We start from the raw sequence: 21,763 nt of genomic DNA, 5'->3' as shown, positions 1-21,763 counted from the left end.
CCCTATAACAGAATCTTTGGATTACATTTCCTAAGGGTCCTGTCGCCTTCCAGTATCTGTGAAGATCTTCCTAGTGCCCATTCATGGGTGCTCCCAGGCCATAATATGTGTAGTTCAATGCCAAGCTGAAGCTGTCACATACAGCCAGAGTTGTTACCTTAAGCTAACTGTGTGGTCTTTATTTTTGCTAAGGCCTTTTTCCACTGACATTTGTTGGTAACCAAGGCCTGAACTTTTCCTACAACTTGGGGGACTAATAGCATGGCTGAACTCCTTCCAGATCTTTGCTTAAGGTCAGCCCCTGGCTGAGTCTCTCATTCACTATCCTAAGGCCAGGACTATTTTGAGGCCATGAGAACGTTAATTAAAATCTGGTAAGTGCAGCTTTTCTTCTATAGAAACAGCAAAGAATCTGGGCTCCTGGGTGGCTCAGTTGGTTAAGATCTGGCTTTGGCTCAGGTCATGATCTCATGGTTCATGGGTTCCAGCCCTGCGTCAGGCTCTGTGATGACAGTTCAGAGCCTGGATGGAGCCTGCTTTGGATTCTGTGTCTCCCTCTCTCTCTGCCCTCCCCCACTCACACTCTGTCTCTCTCTGTCTCTCAAAAAAAAAAAAAAATGAATAAACATTAAATTTTTTTAAAATAAATAAATTAAAAAAAGAAACAGCAAAGAATCTATATTTAAAAAAAAAAGCTTTTCACCTATGTCACAGTCCTCTCTGTAGCCTAAATAATATAAAGCTTAATCCTCAAACCAACCCAGAAGCCCATGCATTGCCAGTGTCCAAATGCCCTGCTTACATGCTGATGTCCAGAGTCCAAAGCCAAAGCCATGAGCCTGGCCCCAGGCAGAAGTTCTATTGATTATGTAGATTTTGCCCTCCAAATGCCCCAAAACTCTCAACTGAACTAACAGCTCTCTTTCTTCGGATACCGCAGGTCCTCCATTAATCACAGGGTTACTGCAGTATGTAAATTATAACATGGACAAATAGAACACAATTTTTCCCCAAGAGTAGCATGCTTCCAGAGAGTGGAAAAGAAAAGGAGTTGTGTATGCATGTAGATTCTCCTTCCAAACCTACCAATCTTCCTCCCCTGGGAAGGAGTGAGAAGACATGGAGTGAGTTCAGGTGTGTTAGCTCCTGGAATCACTATGCATTGAATACCTCCACAGTATGAGGAAAATGACTTTCTACTAGTTGGGCATAGTAAAAATTAGTTTTAATTCTTCCACTTTCAGGTCTTACTGGTTTAGTGTTTGGGATATTGTAGTGGCATAATGAAATTTGTCAAAATGAATAACTCATAATTTTTATTTTTATTTACTTATTTATTTTAATCCATACATTTTTAAATGAATATTTTATAGATCACAGAAAAAAAGTCAGTAACCAAGAAGTCATTCAAAATTCAGTTCTGTTGTAAAAGAATATATAGCAATCTCTAGGTCTCTTAGTGGCAAGATTACAAATTATTTTTATTTTCTCCTATACATGTTTATAAACTCAAAGAATGTACATAAACATAATATTTAAACATTGTGTATATGATATATTTAATATTAAATATTTAAATATGTATACACATCCTCTGAATGTATAAATATGTAAATAAGTATTATAGTTTATAAATTATATATAAAATATATATTTATATTTTATAAAAAAATTTATAAAGATTTTATATTTTATAGTTTTATATATTTAGATATGATTAGGTATAACTTCCCATAAGGATAATTAAGTGTTTTTTTTTAATTAATATCTTTCCTGGCAAAGGTTCTCAGATCTGTCAATAGAGTAGTATTTAAAATGAAACATACAGGGGTGCCTGGGTGCCTCAGTCGGTTAAGCATCTGACTCCCTTGGTTTTGGATCAGGTCATGATCTCGCAGTCTGTGAGTTCAACCCCTGCATTGGGATCTATGCTGACAGTGCAGAGTCTGCTTGGGATTCTCTCCCTCTCTCTCTCTCTCTCTCTCTCTCTGTCCCTCGCCCATGCGCTCACTCGTTCTCTCTCTCTCTCTCTCTCTCTCAAAATAAATACATAACTAAAAAAAAAAATGAAATGAAACCTACTAACTAGATGAATGCCAAGGAGGGAAATAACTTACATAATCCACCCAGCAGCAGTAGTACACTCACATATTTCTTTTACTTCTTTATTTTAATGGTAGTTCCCGATGTTGAGCCTCAGGGCATGCCAACAAAATTTAAGATACACAATTAAAAATGAAATGCTATTCAAAAGTTTTATTTATACTGATAACTTTTTCTCTTTCCTCATAAAAACATTGACAAACATGCAATATAAGAAATCCTTGCCTCACTGGCTGAGAAAATTATAACATGCTTGTGTTGACTATATGAATGAAATATGTATATAAATGGTACATACACACACATACACACACCTCTCTGAATACTGTGCCATGTAATTTTTTTGAACCCGATATTTCAAAAATTATAGAATCAAAGTATTTCCAGTTATGTATTAAGTGGTACACTTTTTAAGAGCCTCTTCATGTTCAAACTCTTTTATTTTATAACTATGCCACTTTCAAAGTTATGAAAATGAAATCCTATATGTTTTAACATACATGCAAAGCCAATATTGAGACTAGTAGCTGTAGTAGAGTTGAGATGGCAACAAGTTGTTGTTGTTTTCATTGAGAGATAGCATCAAATTCTCTTTTCCTTGAAACCAAGTTGACCTTAATGACATCCTAAACCAATGGAATGTGTTGAACGTGACATTCTCAGACTTAGAACACTCTTTCTGAAACTTCTGAGCTTCCAGATAGGAAACTCAGGGTGCAGAGACCACATGCAGAGTCAATAACCCAGCAGAATCTGCTCTTCCAGTCCTCATTGCCAAGGCAGAGGACAAATGAGTGAAGCCATGTTGGACCTTCCTGATAAACTTATCCATCAGTTGGATCCTACTCACTAATATTCATGATGTCACAGGAAATAAAAGAATTTCCAAAAAAAAAATCCCAGTTGATATCTGCCTGAATTCCTGATTCACAGTATCATAAAACATGACAAAATAACTGTTTTAAACCACTGTATTTTGGCATGTTTGCTACTCAACTATAAATAACTGGCATAGGTTCCTAGAGATGATCCTCATGAGAAGGCATGAAAGTTGTGTTTATTGTCAGTGAAATTGTCTAAATGATTTTATTAACCCTCTGCTCTACACCAATGAAAGTTTTTCTCAAGTTTTTCTTTTCCTTTTCTGACCTGACATAATTAATGGATGATTTTCACATGCTCAAAGACTGCCATTAGTATCATTGCTTGTTTGGTCTGCCTCATATCTAATTTAGATTGTGGCTTGTGGGTAAGTCCCAATGCACTTGTTATACCTCAGTTCCTTTCTCTTTCTCTTCTCATGATAACCATTGTGTCTAAACCATTGTTGATAAACCCATACTCTAAGCTACAAAAAATGTCATAGACATACACAGAAATTGAAATAAGGTCACGAGCATTAGACAAAATAATAATACAAATCAAACAATTCCTAAACATCTATAATCATAACCCACTTCTACAACCTGATTCAAATGACTCAGTTTCTAATCTTGGAAACATTAAAGGCCAGGAAACATAAATATTTATTATAATCTGCCAATATATTTAATATAATTCTTTACATTTTACTTATTTTAAGCAGATATCTGCTTTATATATTTCAAAATTTGTGAAATAAATTTTGGCAACTTAATTTTTTCACCCACACACCTACCTCGGTTTTTACACTTCATCAATTGAAAATGAATATATTAAAGTATTCACTATTATTATTGAACTTGATTACTTTATTTACATTGGTTTAGTACATCTTTTACACTGTTTTCATTGTTAGTCTTTCCAAAATACCTCATACCTTTGTCTGTCAATGGCACTATATATTTTAAATTTTTTAATTTTATTTAACACTCATAATAAACATGAATTCACAGCCATTTTGTAAATGAGAACAATGAAAATTTAAAAGGATAGGACATTTTCTGAGTGACTTAGCTTCTTAGACATGATTTGAAAGTATATCCCTCTTGGCTGGGCTCTTAAGCACAATTATCACTGCTGGCACTCAAAACCAATATATTTCACTTTACCCTGGTATCATACTTCAGTTTTTCAGTAAGCATCTGATATGGCAGAAGAGATGGTGTGGATATCTATCTTTTCAGAAGTCATCTCCAGTTTTTAAAAGTCACAATCTTTAAGTTCCGGTCACTCTGAACAAAGTTAGTTCCATGTGTGCCAAAATAATTACAGTTTGCCAATATGATATACTTTTTCTTGCCCTCTTGTCTTTTTTCATGCTACTCCTTCTGTTTGCATTAACCTTTGCATATTCTTGCCCATGAAAAATTGCTACATTAAGTTGCACACTCAGCTTAGAAATGACCTCTTTCTCTGATCTCCACAATCTAAGGCAATTGGTATCTCTCTACTTCCCACACACTTCATTCTTTTCCCCTATAAACTGGATATAGTAGCACACCCTAATTTATATGTGGATGTTAATATTAAATGAGATGAAGTATGATGAACTCCTATAATACTTATATTCTTAGAACAGGATATATTGACCATATATTCTCTCAAAATATATATTCCTTAATACATCTTCAAACCTGTCAACATGCACAGCAGCTACTTAAATATAAATGACCACTGATAAATATGAATACTGTATTTTTTATGACAATGGAAAGCTAGAGAAGGCTGACAGTCATTACAGCATTTGCCTCTTGAAAGCAAAAGTGACAAAGAAAATATTTTGGTTAAAGGTTTTTAACTGTTCTTTAAAAAAAGAAAAAAAATAGAAATGAGAAGTCATAGATTTCTTATGTGTTTAGGTCTTGTACAGCCATAAATTTTAAGTGTTTTTTCACTTTAATTACAACCAAAACCATATGCTGGTTTAAAGTATAAACCATATACTTTAAAACAAATATAACATTGCAAATGATGCTTTTTGACAGAAGTTAAATATCTTTACACAGTATGATAATGGTATACATATGTATTAGTCAGGGTTCCCCAGAGAAACAGAACCAACAGGAGATTAGATGATATAGATAGATGATATAGATGATAGATAAATAGATAGATGATGATGATGATGATGATAGATAGATAGATAGATAGATAGAAATACAGATAGAGATAGAGATAAAGATAGATACAGATATAGATATAGATTTATTATAGGGAAATGATTCATGTGATTATAGAGACTGAGAAGTCCCAAGGCGTTGGTCAGCAAACTCAAGCCAGGAGGGCTGATTGAGTAGTTCGAGCCCAAATCTAAAGGCTTAAAAAGCAGGAGAGCTGATATGTTAGTTCAGGTCAAAAAGCTGGAAGGAAAGAGACCCAAGATGAGTCAATGTTTCAATCTGAGTTCAAAGCAAGAAAAAGACCAATGTCCTAGCTGAAGCTATCAGGTGGCAGGACTTCCCTCTTACTTAGCCTTTTTGTTCTACTCAGGCCATCAATGGAGTGGATGAGACCCACTTACCAGGGAGAGCAATCTGATTTATTCAGTCTACCAATTCAAATGTTACTCTCACCCAGAAACACTTTCAGATACAACTAGAATAGTGGTAGACCAAATGTTTGGGGGCCCTGTGGCCTAGTTTAGTTGACACACAAAATTAACCATCACATATTCCTATCACTGTAATATATTCAAACTATTCTAAAAACAAAACAAAACAATCAGCTTTTCTTTTCTCACATATCATCATTTATACATTAACTTTGCTATAGTTCTTTTCACTTAGCCATTGGCTATTGGAGTAAAACTAACTATAGCCAATGAGATTAATTTCTGTGCCTGAGTTTTTATATGAGTGTTCAATATGAGAGCATTCTACTACTAAAATAGTATTCAACTTTCCAGAATATGCATATACTTTTAACTATGCATATAAATGTCATACATTTATATTCTTTATAAAAAGAACAAAATGGAAGAAAAATATCATAGAAAATATCATAGGTAATATCCTGAACCCAAGAGATACATAGAATGCAATTTAAGAAGTAAGCGATTAAGTATGTACATAGTATTAAGTATGTTAGAAAGTCCTCGGAATTAAATATATATATATACATACATGTACAAAAAATATGTACATATAGGCATGACAAAACAAATAAGCAGGAGCTAAAGACATTCTTTTTATAAAAGGAAATTTGGAAAAAAATGAAACAAATTATTTTGTCACAAACGTATTTTAGTATCAAAAAAATTTACTCCATCAGTTTTTCCCTTTCTTCACCCTACTTTATCCTTTGTCAAACAGTCAACAAATTAAAAACTATTTCTTATAAACCAATGCTCTACATTATCCACAGCATACTTTTACTATATGTATACACACACACACACACACACACACACACACACACACACAAATTCACTATAGGTAATGGATGAAAAGAGATAGAGATGATGAAAGAAAGAAAGAAAGACAAAAAGAAAGACAAAAAGAAAGAAAGATGACAGTAGATGATAGACGATAGATAGACATAGACAAAATGGGTAGATAATAGATGGATTTCTAGCAAAAGACTTTTTCTAATAATTGTTTAGAGACAAACCATTAGAATAAGGAATTAACTATTTTATTTTAGATAGTATGGGGACAAGTAAATTTTTATTTCTTAAAATTTTCTCCTGCAGGTAGAAGCCCTCCTCCTCTTTGTCCTGTTTCTCCTTCTGATACACTAGTTCACTTATCACCACCCTCACTGTTCTTTTCTAAGCTCACTTCAGCCATGTCTGAGCCAATTATGGAGGCTCTCAGCATTGCATTCATACTTTTTGAGTAATCTTTGAAAATAGATGTGGGCTCTTTAAATATGTTTTCCTTTGCCAGCTGCCCCTGAAGTTTGGCCACTGGAAGGTCTAGAGAGGAAAGGGTTTTTTGCTTCCTGATTTCAGTGTGCCCACTTGGCTGGCTCCTGAAATCCCAGCTTCTTTTTTTTTAAGTTTTTTTTTAATGTTTATTTATGTTTGACAGAGAGAGAGACAGAGCATGAGTGGGGGAGAGGCAGAAAGAGAGGGAGACACAGAATCCGAAGCAGGCTCCAGGCTCTGAGCTGTCAGCACAGATCCCAATGTGGGGCTCGAATTTACAGACCGCAAGATCATGACCTGAGCCGAAGTCAGATGCTCAACCGACTGAGTCACCCAGGTGCCCTGATCCTGCAATCCCAGCTTCTTTAGCACCCGGCTCCTGTAGGGCCTGGCTGGCAGAAGCTGGCCAGCAGCTTTTCCCTCCCTCCTAGCCCTTTAGGTGAATTTATGGCAGACTGCTTCTGGTGAAATCCCTCCTGTTCACAGCTTTCTCCTACAACTTGAGGCTGATTTCCATCAGTTTCAAAGGTCAACCTCTGGCAAATTCTACCACCAGCAGGGCACTACAGTGACTTCTCTGCTGTCCAGTGAACTATAGTCAGACTTTCTCCACGAAGGTCTGGATTTCAGCCTTGAGGAGATAGTGGCATTTACTTGAATGTTTTGTCTCCGCCCTAGGAGTAAAGGCTTATATATATTTAGTATAGTATAGGATAGTATAGTGTAGTATAGTATAGTATAGTATAGTATAGTATAGTATAGTATAATATTATTGTATTATTATGGCCTAAATTGTGGTTCCTCAAAACCTGTATGTTGAAGTCCTAACCCACAGTACCTCAGAATGTGACTATATGTGGAGATAGAGCCCTTAAAGGGGTAATTAAGTTAAAATGAAGCTCTTAGAGCCCCAGTACTCATACGAGGAGGAAATGTGGATACAGAAACATAAGGGATTCATACACACAGAAGAAAGACCAAGTGAGGACACAGGGTAAAGCCAACCAACTAAAAGCCAAGGAACATGGCCTCAGGAGGAGGCCAAACCTACCAACACCTTGATCTCAGACTTTCAGCCTCCAGAACCATGAGAAAAACAAAATCCGTTGTTTAAGCCACCTAGTCTGTGGTATTTTATAATAGTAGTCCTAGCAAGCTAATGCGGATATAATCTCCTATTGCATTCCTTATAATTGCTACATTCTTTAGAGTTCTCATTAATTCTTACTAGCCAATCCCTCCTTATTCCAATCCCTTGTTATAGTTTAATAATTTTCTATATTAGGTGCACCTGGGTGTCTCAGTTGTTTATGCCTCCAACTCTTGATTTTGGCTCTGGTCACGATCTCCTGTTGGTGGGATTGAGCTCCCTATCAGGGCTCTGCGCTGACAGTGCTGAACCTGCATGGGTTCTCTCTCTCCCTCTCTCTCTGCCCCACCCCTACTCACACAGGATTGCTCTCTCTCACTCTCAAAATAAATAAATAAACATTAAAAAAATAATTTTCTATATGAAACTTTCCTTGTTCAAATTACTGTGTGGTTTCTCTCTCCCTTAATTGGACCCAGACTGATGCAATATTCTAGCAAACACAATTTATCGAACTCCCTAAATCACATAATGCCACCAGAGTGAAAATGAAAAGATGATAAAAATTTCTGAAATTTTCTTTATAACCATATCAAGAACCTCAGACACAAGAGAAAATTTTTCTTAGATATATCACATCTTTATTATTCATATAAACCCACTTTTTCCATTTACATATATGTATCTTTATCACAACTTTTGTTTTATTGCAAATATGTCCTTTTTTAATTTAAAAATATCTAGTTTACATTTTTCTATCTTGTACCCACCAAACATTAGAGACATTATCAAATAACCTGGTGAAAAAAAGAACAGTTATAGCTATAACATTTCTATTAAGAAGTTAGATTATAGGGGTGCTTCGTTGGCTCAGTCAGTTAAGTGAAGTGTCTGACTCTTGATTTCAGGTCAGGATCTCACAGCTTTGAGACTGAGCCCTGCATAAGGTTCTGCACTGGGTGTAGAGCCTGCTTAAGATTTTCTCTCTCTCTCTCTCTCTCTCTCTCTCTCTCTCTGTCCCTCCCCTGTGTGCCCCCTCTCTCTCAAAAACTAAATAATTTTTTTAAAAATTAAAATTAAGCTAAGAAGTTAGATTTTAATATACGTCTCTTGTCATTCATGATTAAGTCATTTATTAAATTTGCATTGTTGTCCTGCGTATTCGGATAAAAATGTGTATTTAGGGTAATGCATACAGTTCCTATTATAGCTAATACATAAATAAATTACTATGATGCAAATGAGAACAGTACTCTGGTTTGAATAAAATTTTATGGAGAATAGAGAGATTAGTTCATACTGGTATGGTCTGGTAAGACCAGAGCCACAGCAGAGGTATTATGTGAATTTACTCCTAAACTCTCAGTAATATATTACCAAAGTGGGAAGACATAGGGAAAGGAAGCATCAACTAATGGAAAATATTTTTAACATGTGCCAAATACTAGCATTAGTGAAAAATCAAGTATGAATAGGTCTCCTGATTGGCAGTGTGAAGAAGATAACTGAAAATAAAGTATAAAATATACATATGAATACAGGCTTTTTGTTCTATCAATATTATAGTAGAAAAGATTTCAAGTTTTGCTCACATTGTGTTGCATTTGGAAGTGTGGTATTAGCTAAATAACCACATTCTCAAGGCTGTTGGAGAATAAATAATATTAACAATAGAAGGCCGTACCTTGGTATGAAAAAGCAATTTTTCATGCTCACAAAGCACTCCTTCAGTTGATTTAGGAGATAATTCCTAAATTCCGCTGGAAACAGAATTTCTCTCTTTACATCCATTCCTTCAGATCTTCTTTTGTTTGTTTTGCTTTGTTCTGTGGTTTTAGTTGACAAATATTTAATAAATGTCACATGGACTCTGGTACTGGAGATAGAGGTGTTAACAAGATAACAGTCCTATCCCTGTGGAGTTTATAATCTAGAAGAGAAGAGAGCGCTTTAACAATTACAAATATGTGAATGCTACTAGCAAACATGGGGTGCTAAGCATACTAAATCTTAGTTCCTTAATTCCTTCCCTCCCATATGACTACTTTACTCCTAAAGTCCAAAAGTCACTACATAATCGTCGAATTCCACTTCTGGTCAAAATAAAATAATAGAAAACTGTCCTACAGAATTTGCCACATTCTAGAATTCGGTAATTGAATCCCTGAGTGGTTAACACTTTTATCTGAGATCTGTAATTTCTTTTAATGGCAATTAGATCTAGAGGCTATTTGTTCCTTTAATTAGTTATTTATTTACACAACATTTTACAGATGGTAGCAAATACTTCCTATCGTATCATACTCGAAGGCCCATAATGGCTTGTTGTTTCTTTTTATTTTATGTTAAGATTGGTCATTTAGCCTAAGTTTAAAGTTTCTCATCAGATTTTTATCTAAGAATTTTCTCAGCCTTTGATGATCATTATCTAAATACATTCTCTTATTAGGGATTATAAAATGGTCATATTCTATGATTTTTCTTCATTTATTAGCTGGCATTCTTTTATTAAATATTTTCCACAGTCAATAATTTGATTTTGTTTTGGCAGTATTTTATAGGAATAAAGAAGAACTATTTTATTCTCTCCTTTTATTTACAAGTATTCAGATAATGAGTTAATCTCCTAGCAATCTCCAAGAGTAACCAACGAGGGTTTCTTGTAATATTGAATCATGGGATAGATTTTAGCATTTTTCTGTCTTTCAATAAACTGCAGTTACTTTTATTTTTATGCTCAATTTGTACCATTTTTTGGCCAGAGAAAAGCCCTTTCAACTTGGCTTCCATCTTTTTTTTTTCCTCAGAAGAAAGGAAAACATTTTCTTTTATCTTTTAGCATTTTTTAAATATTTATTTATTTGAGAGAGAGAGAGAGCATGGGCAGGAGAGGGACAGAGAAAGAGAGAGAGAGAGAATCTGAGGTGGGCTTCTGGCTGACTGTGGAGAACCTGATGCAGGACTAGAACTCACAAATGTTAGACCATGACCTGAGCTAAAGTCGGATGCCTAAATGACTGAGCCACCAAAGCGCCCCTATCTTTCAGTATTTTTAGAAGAAATTTTATTTCCAGCATTTTGAACAGGGGTCCATATTTTGGGGTTTTTTGTTTATTTGTTTATTTCATCAAGATTTTATTTAAATTACAATTAGTTAACATACAGTGTAATATTAGTTTCAGGTTTAGAATTTAGTGATTCATCATTTACATACATCATTACATTACATTTATATTCATCATTTACATTACATCATTTACATACAATACCCAGTGCTCATCACAAGTGAATTCCTTACCACCTATCACCTATGGGTTTTTCATACATGGCTTTTATTATGTTGAGGTATATTCCCTCTAAAAAAACTTTGTTGAGGGTTTTTATCATGAATGGATGTTGTACTTTGTCAAGTATAGTTCTTATTATTTCTCTTACTGATGCACGCATCACATTGATTGGTTTGCAAATATTGAATTCCCCTCGCAGCCCAGGGCTAAATCTCACTTGATCATGGTGAGTGATTTTTTTTAATGTATTGTTGGATTAGGTTTGCTAGTATTTTTTTGAGCATTTTTATATCAATGTTCATCAGATATTGGCCTGTAGTTTTCTTTTTTCGTGGTGTCTTTATCTGATTTTGGTATCAGGGTAATGCTGGGCTCATAGAAAGAATTTGGAAGTTTTCTTTCTTCTATTTTTTAATAATTCTGAGAAGAATATGTATTAACTCTTCTTTAGTGTTTGGTAGAATTTGCCTGTGAAGCCATCTCGTCCCGGACTTTTGGTTGGTGGGAGTTTTTTGATCAGTAATTTAATTTCTTTGCTAGTAATCTGAGTGTTCAAATTTTCCATTTTTTCCTGTTTCAGTTTTGGTAGTTTATGTTTCTAGGAACTTATCCATTTCTTCAAGGTTGTCTAAATTGTTGCCATGTCGTTTTTCATAATATTCTCTTATGATTGTTTGTATTTCTGTGATGTTGGTTGTGATCTCTCCTCTCTCACTTGTGATTTTATTTATTTGGGTCTTTCTCTCTTTTCTCTTTCTTTCTTAATAAGTCTGACTAGAGGTTTATCAATTTTATTGATTTTCTTTCAAGAACCAGCTCCTGGGGTGCCTGGGTGGCTCAGTCGGTTAAGCGTCCAACTTTAGCTTAGGTCATGATCTCACAGATTTGTGAGTTCAAGCCCCACGTCAAGCTCTGTGCTGACAGCTCAGAGCCTGGAGCCTGCTTCAGATTCTATGTCTCCCTCTCTCTCTGCCCTACCCCTGCTCATGCTCTGTTTCTGTCTAAAAAATAAATAAACACTTAAAAAAAAGTCAGCTCCTGGTTTCATTGATCTGTTCTACTGTTTTTTTTTAAGTTTCTATATAATTTATTTCTGATCTAATGTTTATATTTTCTTCCTTCTGCTAATTTTAGGTTTGTTTCTTGTTCTTCTTCTAGCTCCTCTGAGTATAAGGTTAGGTTGTTTGAGATGTTTCTCGTTTTTGAGGTAGACCTGTATTGCTATATACTTCCCTTTTATGACTACTTTTGCTGCATCCCAAAGATTCTGGGCTGTCGTGTTTTCATTTTTGTTTATCTTAATGTACTTTTCATTCCTTCTTTTATTTATTGGTTGAACTATTCATTGTTCAGTAGCATGTTGTTTAATCCATGTATTTATGGTATTTCCAGATGTTTTCTTGTGGTTGACTTTTAGTTTTAAAGTGTTGTGGTCAGAAAAAGTGACTGCAATCTTTTTGAATTTGTTGAGGTTTTCTTTGTGACATAATCTGTGATCTATTTTAGAGAATGTTCCATATGCACTTGAGAAGAATGTGTATTTTTAGGATGGAATGTTCTGAATAACTGTAAAATCCATATGGTCTATTGTGTCATTCAAAGGCATTATTTTGTTGATTTTCTGTTTAGATGATCTATCCATTGATGTAAGTGGGGTGTTAAAGTCCCCTACCATTATTATACTGTTATCGATTAGTTCCTTTATTTAACAGTTCACTATTGACTGTTTTATGTATTTGGGTGCCTCTATGTTGGGTGCAAAAATATTTACACTTGTTATATCTTCTTGTTGGATTGTCCCCTTTATTATTATGTAGTGTCCTTCTTTTTCTCTTGTTACAGTCTTTGTTTTAAAGTCAACTTTGCCTGATATGGTTATTGTTACTCTGACTTTCACTTCACATCCATTTGCATGATAGATTTCTCCATCCCCTCACTTTTAATCTATTAAATGAATCTCTTTGCAACACACACATCTTCTTTCTCAGATGAAAGTTTGCATATTCCGGGGCACCTGGGTGGCTCAGTCCGTTAAGTGTCCAACTTCGGCTCAGGTCATGATCTAATGGTTCGTAAGTTCCAGCCCCATGTCAGGCTTTGTGCTGACAGTTCAGAACCTGGAAACTGCTTCAGATTCTGTGTCTTCCTCTCTCTCTGACCCTCCCCTGCTCATGTCTGCCTCTCTCTCTCTCTCTCTCTCTCTCTCTCAAAAACAAATAAACATCAAATTTTTTTTTAGGGGCGCCTGGGTGGCTCGGTCGGTTAAGCGTCCAACTTCGGCCCACGTCATGATCTCACGGTCCGTGGGTTCGAGCCCTGTGTCGGGCTCTGTGCTGACAGCTCAGAGCCTGGAGCCTGCTTCAGATTCTGTGTCTCCCTCTCTCTCTGACCCTCCCCCGTTCATGCTCTGTCTGTCTCAAAAATAAATAAACATTAAAAATTTTTTTTTTAAAGTTTGCATATTCTACCCAGTTATCCCTCATTTATTTGTATGTTTGTTTTGCCAAACTATTTATCCTGGAATTCAACTCACAATAGTCTACATAAATGTTACTTATTCCTTTTTATGGCTTTATCATTGAACAAATGCACTGGAGTTCATTCAAGCAGTCCTGTGTGATGATCTCTGGGGTGAAACATTTATTTTCAATAAATTAAAATTTTCAAAAAAGGTATTTCGATATAAAGCATCTCCTTTTCCTTCCTCCCTACCTGATTAGTTACCATCAATTCAGTTTATTAAAACTAAGTTTCCATTTCTTGAACATGTTCCAGACCTTTACAAGTACCTCTGGGTCTTCTTCCTCTGAATCTCTTCTTATATTTACATGACATTCTATTTATAAACCATTATATAAGACTCACCGCCCTGCATTATGCTAATGACTTATCTTCTCTGTTTCAGCTAATAGACTGTGAGAACTTTGAAGTTAGCGTCCTTACCTTCATGTTCTTACTATGAACCTGGGTCCATTGTTAAAATTGTTGAATAAATGAATTAAAAACAAAAGTGACAAATCAACTTAAAAATTCCTTTAAATAATTCCTACTCTTACATTAAAATGTTAAGGAGTAATATCATTGAAACTAGCATTTATAAGTTCATGATAGAAGAAACTATTGTTATAATTTCAATAGGTTTTTCAATAAAGATATTAAGGCACATTTGTAAATTCTCACAATTCTCAATATCTGACACTTCCAATATTATATTCATTTCTACCCATGTGAAACAGAAAGCTCTTTTCATTAATTAATGGGGAACTACAAATGAAACATTAGCTAGTAACATGTGCTTGGTTAGCCCAAGGCTCTTTCCTCTTGCCGCTGTCAGAGTGCCAGATCCTTTCCAGTCATGAATTTAAAAAAGGAAGGGTTGTAAGAACAATTTGTAGGCTATGTCATAGTTCAGATTTGGCTTTTTTTAGGTTTTATTTTATTTATTTTGAGAGAGACGGGGGTGAGGGCAGAGAGAGAGAGAGAGAGAGAGAGAGAGAATCTCAAGCAGGCTCTGTGTTCTCCTCACAGAGCCCAGTGCAGGGGGTTCAATCACACAAACTGTGGGATTATGACTTGAACCAAAAGCAGAGAGTCAGATGCTTAACTGACTGAGCCACCCTGGTGCCCATAGTTTAAGGTCAGCAAAATACTTTTCTCAACCTGTCTCATTTGCCTTCGAACTTTTCTCTTTTACCTACATGGCTCACAGCACAAACCTGAGATGCTTCCCACTTACAGGTTTCCCCCTTATTTTCTGATGCTTTTCAGAAATGTTTTAAGTGGGTTTTGTGGTCCTTTGTTCTTCATAGGGAAGTTTTAAATTAACTTTTCCCCAGCATGCTAAAGTTGAAAAAAAATACCATCTGTAGGATCATATAATTTCATATCATGCTCATCAAAAACCTAAGTAATGCCAAGGACCTCATATCTTACTCTTACTGCATAATCTTGGTAAAACATATTCTTAATTTAGCATACGCCATTTATTTACTGTATGAAAATCAATTGTCTCATAAGTTTTTTTTTATTTTGTCTAAATGAATATGTCTACCTCTAATTCAGTTAGTCATGTTTCCTGATTATTAAGCAATATTACTCTTATTTCAAAGACACAAAAATTTTAAATATTTTGTACATCACTACATCACACATTAACTGTTCTCAAGGTGTCAAAGATTAGCATGCATTTTACCATTATTAAATATGATGTAGTTTGTGCCTTTAGCTACCTTCGTCCCTCAATATCGCCCACTTAGTATTCACCCTCTTTTCTCTCCACACTAAAGTAATTTTAAATAGATTTAAAAGTATAGGTAAATACACATTCTAGTGTTGTATCACAAATATATAATGAAGTCAGGATCTTTAATAGAGGAATATAAATCACATCTATCAAATTAATGTTGTGTGGGTTTCGATAGAATTGTTTCTATAATTGTCAACAAAAAAATACTAATAAAGTAACTGCAAACTCTTAGGAGAAACACAGATTACAATTCATGTCACTGGAAATAATAGTATTACTAAATTGCTTAGATACCATTCAAAAATTTAGTAATAAAATATTAAAACTTTTTCTCTAAAAGAGATATAATTTTTCAAAATAATATTTAAAAGTCCTAGTACATAGAGAAATATATTGAATAATTTCTCTAAACTAGCTATCTAACTTTTATAAATGATAGCAACTATGCAGATTATAAGCTATTTAAAACATATTAATGTACATAACTTTCCATGTAGTCAGCAGATAACTTATACTAAAGATATGTTAATATTAATATGTCAATTAATAATATAAATATTGATAGTTAAATTAGTTTTTATAGGTCAGTTAATACAAATATTTCATTACAAAACACCAGTAAAATGTAGACTATTTCAGAATAATTTTATTTGAGAAGCCTATACTTTATAAATTGCTTTTGCTTTAGTTTGTGGTTATTTTTAATCTCTTTCATATATAATCTAGACACTCTAATAACTTGACATACAGGTTTAACTTCTTATGATTCTATTTACCATATTTCTCTTCATCAAAATTTCAGAGAGACATTATATAATAATTTATAAAGAAAATAAAATCTTATTGATTTAAAAATACATTCACAATTCATAGTACACAGGCAAAATTCTTGAAAAAAATAAAGGCATTTTAATCCTACAATGTGTTTTTACCTATTTTTAATCCTACAATGTGTTTTTACCTATGCATTAAGTGGACTTGATTTCTATATATAAGTCTAAAATCTGAGGATACCTGACCACTATGCAAGAAGGTGTATCCCACCCTAAATGTATAAAAGCCATGTGTAGCTCCTAACCTGGAGCTCTTCCTTGGTTTAATTCAAGTAGGAAAGTCTTGCCATCTCTTAGTGCAATCTTTTCTTGGTTGACCTCTCTTTCGCTCTTCTACTAGGATGGCAGACTTGATTCTATCAATTAAATAACCAATTAGTATGTGCTGTATTTTTGGATAAGCCAGAGTCCCAGTAGGAAGCAGATGTCATATTCTAAGTGGGTAATGCGAGAAAAGTTTAGTATAGTTAAGAAACATTTACAAAGATGGGGCTGGGAAAAAGGAAATGAACACAGTAACCAGTTGGTAGCAAGAGAAAGGAAGCCCTATCTATCTATCACTCCTGAGTTTGAAGGTACAAAGTTATGGTTGTTTACCAGAATCCCAAGAGTGTGGCTGCACAGAGACGGACAATTGACAGAAGCTGTGACCTTCAGCAGAGAAGCACAACCAACCCACAACAAACTGTCAGGGGGAATAAATACCCCAACTTCAATCTTTTCTCAGACTCCAACCTTCTCCTCCTCCTCCTCCTTCTTTCTTCTGCTTCTCTCTTCTTCTCCTGCTTCTTCTTCTTCTTCTTCTTCTCCTTCTCTATCTCCTTCTTTTCCTTCTCCTCCTCCTCTTCCTCCTCCTGCTCCTCCCCCTCCTTCTTCCTCTTCCTTTCCTTCTTCTTCTTCTTCTTTTTTTTTTTTTTTGAGAGAACATGCTTATGAGCGGGGAGGGGTAGAGGGAGAGAGAGAATCTTAAGAAGTCTCCATGCCTATCTCTATCACAGAGCCCCATGCAGGACTCTATCTCATGACTGTGAGATCATGACCTCAGCTGAAATCAAAAGCTGGATGCATAACACCTGAGCCACCCAGGCAGCCCATCAAACTTTGATATTCTGTAGATGCTTCCCATTGGTTGAGCACTACCAAGAATCTAAAAGCAAAAGAGGCTTTATGCAACCCAACCCAGTCAGTACATTTCAGGTATGAAAGAAAGGGACTCAAAGTATTCTGGAGGGACAAATGAAAGGTAAGTAGCATGATATTTTAGTTGATAATTGAAAAATAGCAACCAATAAAAAAATTCACTGGGTTATAAGAACTTTTATAATAATTTTACAATAGAAATATAACCCTGTAAATCTCCTCTAATTTATCATTCTTCATGTACTTATCACCATTTACAATAAAACGTATTTTACTGATTTATTTTGTTATTGTCTTTTTGCCCTCGCTAGAATGTAAATGCTATAGGGCATAGATTTTTCTGTTTTATTCACTGCTATGTTCCCAGAACCCTGAATATTGCTTGGCTTATAGTAGACACTGAAATAGTTTGGGAATGAATGAAATGGAAAATAAACAGTCATTTTAATGCAAAAACTGTAACTTAATTCAAATTGAAACCTGTTAAGTAAGCACATTCATATGATATAAATACTTCACGTATAAAAGACTGTTTAGGGTTCTTATTCATGTATGAAAACTGCTTTAGTTTTCAAAAGGCATGAAAAAGAAGAGATTTCTTTTACATTTGTATTTCTCCACAAAAATTAATTTTGTGCAGAGAAGAAAATTGGCAGGTGTCTGAGATGTAAGAAGCAATAAATTCAGCTGTAGTTAAGTGTCAACTATTACCCTACTCATTTTGCAATAATTAATATTTTTTTTGTCTTCAAGTCCAAAAGATAATAGTATATTTTCTAGCTCTTTCTCAAGTAGCCCTAAATGCTCAAAATAGTGCATGTATTTATTTATTTTTTTAAATGTGCATCCAGATTAGTTAGCATATAGTGCAAAAATGATTTAGTGCATTTATTTTTAAAGAGACCTAGAATATAAATCGATAGATAGGTGTAGGAACCTCTAAACAAAGAAAGCACTATAAAAAGTACACTAAAGTAAAATTTGGTATGGCATCTTCTCACATGGCTTTATTTTTGTTATGTATCTGGTACCTGAATGTGCTTATAAGGAAAGAAAAAGGAAAAGACTGATGGTCTTCTAAAATCTTAGAACTCAGAGCAGTTCTGTCACTTGCCAGCTGTTTGACTTTAAGAGTTGTTACACTGTCCCTAGACTTCAGTTTTACTGTCTACACTATGAGATTAATAATATATATTTCTCTGGGTTGTGCAACTTACAAGGAATAATGGATATCAATCATGCTGGCTTCCCACTACTCTGTTTTGCAAAGCATTTCTTTTGCCCATAAGCTTCTGAGACCTATTCTTTGGTACTTAAGAGCCAAATCATACAAATCTTTAATTACTAATATGCAGAACTTAAGAAACAAAACAGATGAGCATAGGGGAAGAGAAGGAAAAAATAAGATAAAAACAGAGAGGGAAGCAAACCATAAGAGACTCTTAAATACCGAAAACAAACTGAGGGTTGCTGGGAGGGAGGTGATTAGGGCTAAATGAGAGATGGACATCAAGGAGGGTACTTGTTGGGATGAGCACTGGGTGTTACATGTAAGGGAGGAATCACTAATTTCTACTAATACTACACTATATGGTAACTAATTTGCATATAAATAAATAAATAAATAAATAAGACACTAAATTGAAATCAACCAGTCAATGACCAATTCTTAGTTATTCCACGTGCACTTTGCCATCTTCCTGAACATTTAGTCAATGTAGTAGGAACTACTTTTATGTTATCTCCAACTGTAACCTCTAAGCGCAAACATTGAGAGTCTAGGTTATATGAAGTATAGTAATTTAGATATATAGTTTCTACATTTTATCTATATTTTGCCTATCTTCATGCTCTTTCTTCCTTTCCAACTTCAAAAGGTGATAGTAAGGGATGGAATGCCTCGGTTTACTGTTTATAATTTCTAAGTCTTCCATTGCTTTCTTCTTTCAAGAAATGAGAGGTTAAGTCCATGCAATTAGTCTTTCTCAGAACTCTTGCTTAATCCACCATCCGATTCAAAATACTGTTGGATCATGTTTCTATTTCATTATGACTTTGGACTAGAGGAATTGATATGTTAGATCTTTTATACATTTGCTATTTCTTTCAAAACTGTCTGTTTTATTCATATAGTTCCCTATATGTACTCTTCAATTTACATAGAGATAAAATATATGCAGAAAATTATGAACAGATGTGTGTTTAATACAACACTGATTTATTTGATAAATATTTATTGAGTGTCTAATATATAAGCCAGAGACTATTTTGATGCTTGGGATACATCAGAAAACAAGCTGACAGAAATCCCTGCCTGTATGAAAATTACAGTCTCATAGAAGTTAGATAATTTTTCACCTCAGCAGAGAAATACATATGTATCTTTAACAGACAGAGACCTATGTATCCATCTAGGTCAAGAGAATAATTGATTTATAAAAGGCACTTTTATACTTATTTTAATACAGAATATAGACCATGTCAGGGAAGGATTAGGTCCTGATAATTAAGTAGGGCAGAGATTCCTAATCAAAGTAAAATAATCTGTGACCCTGGTTTATTGAATGGTAGCCAAAATCCGTAAAGAGGAACAAGGTAAAAAGAAAAAAGTACAAGCATGCAAGACAAAGTACAGTAGAGGAGTCCTGAATTGAAAATGGGTAACATAATAAAAAACAACCTATGAACTAGATGAGAGCCAAAGTATCTTCACAAAACGTGCTGACCATCATGGAAACTGTCAAACATACCATTATACTTTATTCACTTTTAAAATCCAGTGACTCAAAAGAGGTTGAATAAAGAGAGACAGGGATACATGTATAGGATTTACTAGGATTCTCATTTCCATCGTACCATATTGGTCATACCTGGAGGCAGCAGACCTGGTCCATAAAAAGGTCCCCTAACATATAAGGCAGAGAGAACAGTACAACCATGAATGATTATGCCAGATTATTTTTTCTGGGTAAGAAAAATATTTTTGCTATTTTATTCTCCTATATTCATCATTTATTTCATCTTCAATAAACAAGGGTATCCCATACATCCATGCAGCCAATTGAATCACAGCTATGTATAACTTGCACTCTTACTGGATATCATGAACTGGCACATTGAAAGACATACTCCTCATAAACTACACAGAATCCTTTATCTGTGCTTATTTCCAAATGCTTTCTTACTATAAGTACATTATAATTTTGAAGATACCCATACTTTTTTCTTGAAAATATATGACCAAAAGGTGAGTGCTCATCCACAAAACAATGGAGTTACAACGATAAGAAGATGAATCTGTTTTATTTCACCAAGTCCTACCAAGAACTAAGAAGAATATAACTGACATGTTTTAAGCTAAAAACAAAATGAATGTTAATATTGCACCATAAAAAACACCCCCTTTTTTTCTCTTGGGAAACAATAGGGAAACTTTGCATGTTATGAATCTGAAGCTAAAAATGAAGGAACATGGCTAACCTTTCTAAAACAATTGTCTCTCCTAAGGGTCTGGTTCTGCCTCTGTGATCATATAATTTTCATGTTGTTTTATGCATTCCCTATGGCTGAATCAACTACAATATCATTGCATATTAAAATTTCAACACAGAAACGCACATTTAAATTCTGTGCTTGATATAAAAGTCATGAAGAGACTGGAGGCAAGTTGGAGAAACAACTGAGTTTAATAAAGAGATCAATATAGCTGAGCAGACACATTACAGCCTATTTTCCAAGACTTCTCATACATACACAAAAGGAACAACAACAACAACAACAACAACAACAACAGTTTCCAGTTTTCTCAGAATGCTTTTAGCGAGAGAGTAGATATCCTCATAAAGTAATAAAACATCATTATTTCTATATCCATCCTATTTTTGAAATAATTTTAATCTGCTTTACAGAGTTTTTGCAGTCCACTAACTCTCAAAAGTAAGAATGCACAATATATAAATTGATACCTAAGAATTCTTCTCATTGATTTGTGCATTTATGTAAATTTCTAATAAAATAAATGCATTTATTATGAATGTCATCTGAAAATTATACTTCAGATAATGGGTAGAGGAAAAAGTCAGTTTTTCAAGTGTATCTATTTTACCCGAGTCTACATACTCACACACATGAAAAAAAGTTACCCTTTCCTCAGAAATTATGTAAAAAGTTATTATTTAAATAGCTGTTCTATTCAAAAATAGATGTCATTCCAAATTGTGACTGCCTCACTTCTTAAACACCAAATCAAGTGTTCACACCACGTGCACGTGCGCG

Source organism: Prionailurus bengalensis, chromosome F2 (genome assembly GCF_016509475.1).
Source record: "Prionailurus bengalensis isolate Pbe53 chromosome F2, Fcat_Pben_1.1_paternal_pri, whole genome shotgun sequence".
Lineage (NCBI taxonomy): Eukaryota > Metazoa > Chordata > Mammalia > Carnivora > Felidae > Prionailurus > Prionailurus bengalensis.
Note: the sequence above shows the minus strand (reverse complement) of the source record.